The sequence below is a fragment of the Taeniopygia guttata genome, chromosome 4, assembly GCF_048771995.1.
Source record: "Taeniopygia guttata chromosome 4, bTaeGut7.mat, whole genome shotgun sequence".
NCBI classification, from domain to species: Eukaryota; Metazoa; Chordata; class Aves; order Passeriformes; family Estrildidae; genus Taeniopygia; species Taeniopygia guttata.
The window spans coordinates 73,078,368-73,084,367 of NC_133028.1; positions in this window are offsets into that span (position 1 = coordinate 73,078,368).

A 6,000-nucleotide genomic window follows, 5' to 3' on the forward strand; every position below is an offset into this window, starting at 1 on the left:
CACTAGATTCACATTAAGTACCTTAGGAATGACAATAACCCTCTATTCTAATAACAAGAAACTGCCAATTAAGCCCATAATGTATGGACATCTTCCCCTTACTTGCCCTTTTTATGCAAAATAATAATGTAGGAGGCTGCAATGCAATACCAACATGTCCATCATTTTAATTATTTCTGGATATTTGTCCATACTGCTTTAGATTAAAAGAGTCCAAAACCTGATTTATTCACTCACTTGTAAATTACATCTTAATGCAGTCACAACTTGTTAACATTCATATATAAAAGACTTAAATCAGAGTTCTTTCCCAGTAAAAATAAGCTCTTATCTTCAGAAATTACGAAGACACAAAGTTAAATGTAATTTAAAAATATTTATTCCATATTTGCATGCATCTGTTCCGCAAGATTTTAAAAATGTTAGTGAAAGCTCTCCAAAACTCTTACAGTGCAACCTTTTGAACTTTCTAAATACCTACTATCCTAGTAGGTTATTGGTGTTTACTGCAAGTTGGTCTTTGTAACATGCTTGTGATAAAAGACAGTTTAAAAAAAAAACATCCAACAACAAAATACACAAGTGCTTAAAGATACAGACTTAATATTTAGTAAATTTATATTACAATGAAGATTTATTTTATGCATATGTCAACATTTTCTACCTCTGTCTGAAAGGAAATGTGTCAATAGTACAAATAAATATTTGAAGGAGAATAACTTTGACCTTTATGACAGTCAGCTATTGCATTTCCTCACGGTGGTTACACAAATGGACCACTATCAGGTGAAGCAAATCTGCTTGAGTACTCCGAGTTACAAATGCTTAAAATCCAAATAATTTCTATTATTCTGACCATGTTTAGCTCAGGCAAGCACCTAAATTTACTCGGCTTAGCTGAGAGGAGATCGGTAACAAGTCCACTAAAACTGGGAAGCTGTAGTTTATCTTTTCATATCTGAAAAATCACAATTCCTTTTCCACTGGTTGTTCACTAAATAGCATCTCCATAAAAGACATGACCAGAGAGAGGTGAGTGAAGAGCAATATTTGCAGAAATATACCAGTGAATTGTTAATGGATTTTCATTCACATTTGCACAAACACATTTCTTATGATATGAAGCCTTTTCTTCTTATTCCAGGGAACAAAGCCCATGTCTGATATCCCCAAAAAGGAAACAAAATCACCTGCTTCTCAGAATTTGCACTTTTCCACATTATTTAAAGGCCTAAATGCTTTGGTATGTGACACAAGACCTTGATCAACATGCTCTCCTCAGGTTACACTGTTGCTTGTGTGATAAATCTGTTATAAAAGCATCAGATCCAATTCACTCACTGCTGATCAAATAGGTTAGTAGTTTTCTTGCCAATTACTTGCATTGGTCAGTAATAAATTGCTATTCTTGATTCTCCAGCTCTCAGTGTGTATGTGCAGGGACAGTTGTTTGTAAAAGATAGAAAAATGAAAATTATCTAACATTGCAAAAAACAGTTTATTGCAGGTGCAAGTTGTTTTTTACCCAGGAATAGATTAGTATGTTAAGGAATTGCTCACAACAGGATTGCTTTCACTTGCAAAACGCTGGCTTGGACAAGGCCAGCCACTGACTCCAAGAGAGAAAGCCAAATTTTATGGAGATTTTCTTTATGATTTTTCCCCCTTACTGCAACAAAGAACTACATTCCTTAGATAGAAAGAGCAGATTGGGAAAACAGATGCCTCAGACCCCCTTAGTTTCTCTTGTGGAATGCCTCATCCATGGCTAACTATTTCCTTACCTCAGATTATCAAGGTCAGGCACCCAGAGTTCAAATCAGGCTTCACTTGTTAATGCAATAAAACTTTTGTATTTGTGGACACACACGTGTGCTGGAAACAGATTCACTCTCCGAGCTGGCAGAACTCCCTGCAGGGATGCTGACCTGCACAGTGGGCAGGGAGATTCCCTCAGTGCTCTGCTCATGCTTGGAACTCACATCAGGCTGAGCAAATGCTGAAAATTCAGGTTTTCAAGAAAACTGTTCTGCCCATTGCTTATGTACCTTGCCTAGCATAAGAGGATGTCAACTTCAATAGAGACTTTTAGATAAAAGGCAAATTACATATCCTGAAGGAGAAGGATTAATCTGTCACCTTTATTTCCCTAAGAATCCATGCAGCTGATGTTTCCACATGAATGAGGGAAATAATTCTTCAGAAATTACCTGAATTGCACAATTGCTGTGACTTGCAAAGGATCAAACATGAAATACCTACTGAAGAGTTGTGGTTTACACCCTACCAGGGGCAGAACTAGAGCTAAGATTTCCTTGCTACTAGGAATTATGATACTGTTTTTCATTCAGTTCAAAAGGTTATACGAGAATCTTAGCTAACAGCACCCTCAGGAAAACTTGCACAAAAATGCAATTTGTTGATATGGAAGGGACTATTGGAGACTGATGGGTAACACTCCTGGAAAAGGAAGTGCCATGCTGAGAAGGAGCACTTACTCCTCTTTTTAATTTGACCTCCACTCCTTTTTTTCTATTCCTATAGGTAAGTAGTTAATGCAGAGTATTTATAGCTCATCAGTGTGGTTCACTGACCTTTCAACTCACAGGACTGGGCAAGCACCCAGGAGATGTGGCTCCACCAAAAAACACAGCAGAATTTGATCCAGCTGGTTTAGATTTACACATGATATCCATAAGCCTGGACATCAGTATTAGCCTTCCTTTGCCACTTATCAAAACTCAGTTTTGACAGGAAAAGCTCTCCCTTCTGCATCCACTCATGTTTACTATGATAATATCATCTTCAGGAAGAAGAAAGCAAATAGTAGAAAACACATGCAAAACCACAAACTACCGAGTAACCGACAACATAAATAATAATTATGTTGACTACATTTCCTATAACATATAAATAGTGTTATTTCACTGAAGTACATTCTCCTTACTGAGAAAGGAACACTTATAAAACACAGTAAACCAATGAATTATTAGTTGAAATACACAGAACATTTACTCAGACGTTATGTAGGGTTTTTCCAGCCTTCTTGAATATCAGAATATGCAATATTTTCTACACTTAACCAGAGATGCATTCAATTAGGCTGTATACTTCCCATGCTTTCAGCCTTCTGCTTAGCACTTTAAAATATATTCAGTAGCTTTCACATTGGAAGACCCATACTACCTCTTGGAAGTGAATTTTAAGATAAATACTGGTAATGAGAGTTGCACAAAGGTGTTAGTTGTGTCATTAATCTTGTCAAATACCCTGCACCAACATAGGTAATCAGACAATGAAATAGAAGGCAGAATTAAACACTAGTTACAGCTTTACTTGTGGATATAGATGGAAGATTCTCAACTGGGAATATGTGGGAAGACAGAGATAAGAAAGGCATGCTTTTTTCAGGGGGGCTTTTTAAAGTGTGCTAATATTTAGCTAGCTGATGGCATAAAAAACATTTTTTAAGATAATGTATACTCATTAAAACATAACATTAACATGCACATAATACTCAGAAACCCATCACTCACAAAACATGAGAATATTCCAGACATCATGATGTTGCAGTTACCACTGCAGAACTTCTGCTCCAAATCCAGAAACAGTAATTTTCTGAAATTAATCCACGTGGCTGATTGCAAACTACACAGGAGTTTGAAATGGGAAGTGACCAGGCCTTTACACAACCTATTAAAGCACAAACCTGCTCAGAGTATCTTGGTTACCACTACCTGTCTATGAGAAATTAGTAATAATTCTAAGGCAGCTCACTGTTTATCAGACTGACCACTTACAATGATTAACACTTGAGGAGAGAGTTTGCTTTAGCCAGTATCCCAACATTGCTTCTGTTAACACTGAGCTGTGCTCAAATCAAATTGGAATTATTTTATTATTACAAAACGCTATTTGCTTCTCTCTGGTGTTTTATCATTTTCTTTATGCCTCTTGCCTTACCAAGCAAATAATACCCAGCTACCATCACTTTTCACAGTGCTTGCTGGTGCAGTGGGAAAATCTTGGTTGTATGACAACCATGCTATTGTCCCCAAATTCCCTGACATGTGACATAAATAAAGGTTTTTTATTAAAAATGGTAAGTAAATGAGGTCAATAAGAGGGCTCACTGATGAAATAAGCTGATTTGAACATTGCTCTAAACATTCCAGTTACAGAAACCTAAAATGTGTATTCAGCCTTCTGTGCTGAGCAAATAATTGACTGTTATTCCATTCTTCCAAGCAATGCATGCATGAACTTTTCATTAATCAGACTAATTTTCTTTAACATTTCTAACACTGCACAGAAGGTACCATTCTTCAGACCCTACTCATAGCCATATTTCAAGCAAGACCTGCAGGAAATTATCCCTGCTTATGGTGGAATATTAAAGTGTCCATTCTGCTGTGAAACAGTGGGTTTCATCAGTTGACATAAATACTATGCTTCTTTTCAGCTGCTGATTTGAAGATGCAATTTACACAATTAGCTAAAACAATATCTGATCCCCATCCTCTTACTTCAGCTCCATCTACTCACTCATATTAAGATTTACAGTTTCTCTCTATTGCTTATCTAATCACTATTAGTAAGAGCACTGTGTTCTAATATGATGGTGTACAAAAACTACAGTCATATTATCCCTACACTGACCTGTAGCTCTGGGGATTTTACAGTTAGCAGGGTTGAGTTTTTTAGGCAACACCTGAATAATTTTCCCCTCTCTAGGACTATTTCCTTGTCTTTAAATGCGAGCTAGAATTTCAAGGCAAGCATTAGAAAAATCCATAGTTGCCACACAGAAAGGAACACTGCTCTTTTCTTCCAGTCTAAAGGTGTGCTATAATGTTTTAGAACCAACAGCAGTAAATACTGGTGTCTGAGGTTGTCTGCTCCCCCACTGCTGACAAACATATTGATGCTGAAAACCATTTTCCTGCCCTTAGAGCAGCAGCCTTATTTGTACCAAAACAGGCCCCTAAGTTTCAAGTCACAGCTTTATTTCAGCTTGCTTTATTTCCACTCACAATAATGTATTTTCCTACATATTCCAAGTTGCTTGCTGGATTGTGAATTTAAGTAAACTGAAAGGATGTGAAATTTGCTATGAGGCCACTGGAGTGTCATATATAGTGACACTCGCAGTGTTTGACTGCATTGCCCCTTTCAGCACAGAACCAAACAAAGCCTTATTTCACCAGTTTGCGGATGCTATTGCACTTGGAAAACACAAAAACCAATTGCCTGATGATTTGTTCGACTGAAAACACTCAAGAGAACTGCATCCAGAAATATAACATTGTGTCAGTATTTTATAAAGTCATTGTACCTCTGCAGAAGAAGAGAATTTACTTAGCTACGTGAAATCAAGTTTCCTTTGCAGTACAGATGAACACCAAGTGTTTGGATATTAATCAAAACCCGAAAAACAGTTTCCTGACAGACTCACTTCAGCCAAAATCTATGATTATTGGCAGGGAATCTAATGAAAAGAGAGAAAGGGGGACAGACAGGACTTGGAAAACATATTTGTATATCAAAATGGCCCATAAAAACAGAGCTCAGACTCATTATTGGAAAGAATATTTGTACAAGACTTCAATGTGTGGATTTCTCTACTACTATACAAAGCATTCACCTCTTCACCTCCCTTTCTTCTGGCAGAACTAGGCTTCTGTTCACAGGAACTATTTATTGAAGTAGCAAACAGAGGAAGAAAATAAACAGTCAACATACTTCTGCTCACTATTGCCTAAATATAGTTTTTAGGGTAATAAAAAGTACAGTACAAAAAGTACAGTACCTTGTACCACTTCCTTTTTGGTTCCATTTTTGATAAAAGGCAATTATTTGTCTATTGAGCAATTTTATTAAGAGTCTCTCGAAGCACATATGAATTGCTCATAAAACCTGGTTACACATTTTAAAACAAAAATAGCATCATGTTGCTCTCACCTACTGCTTTCAGGAAAGCCATAATTAGAACTACGGGAA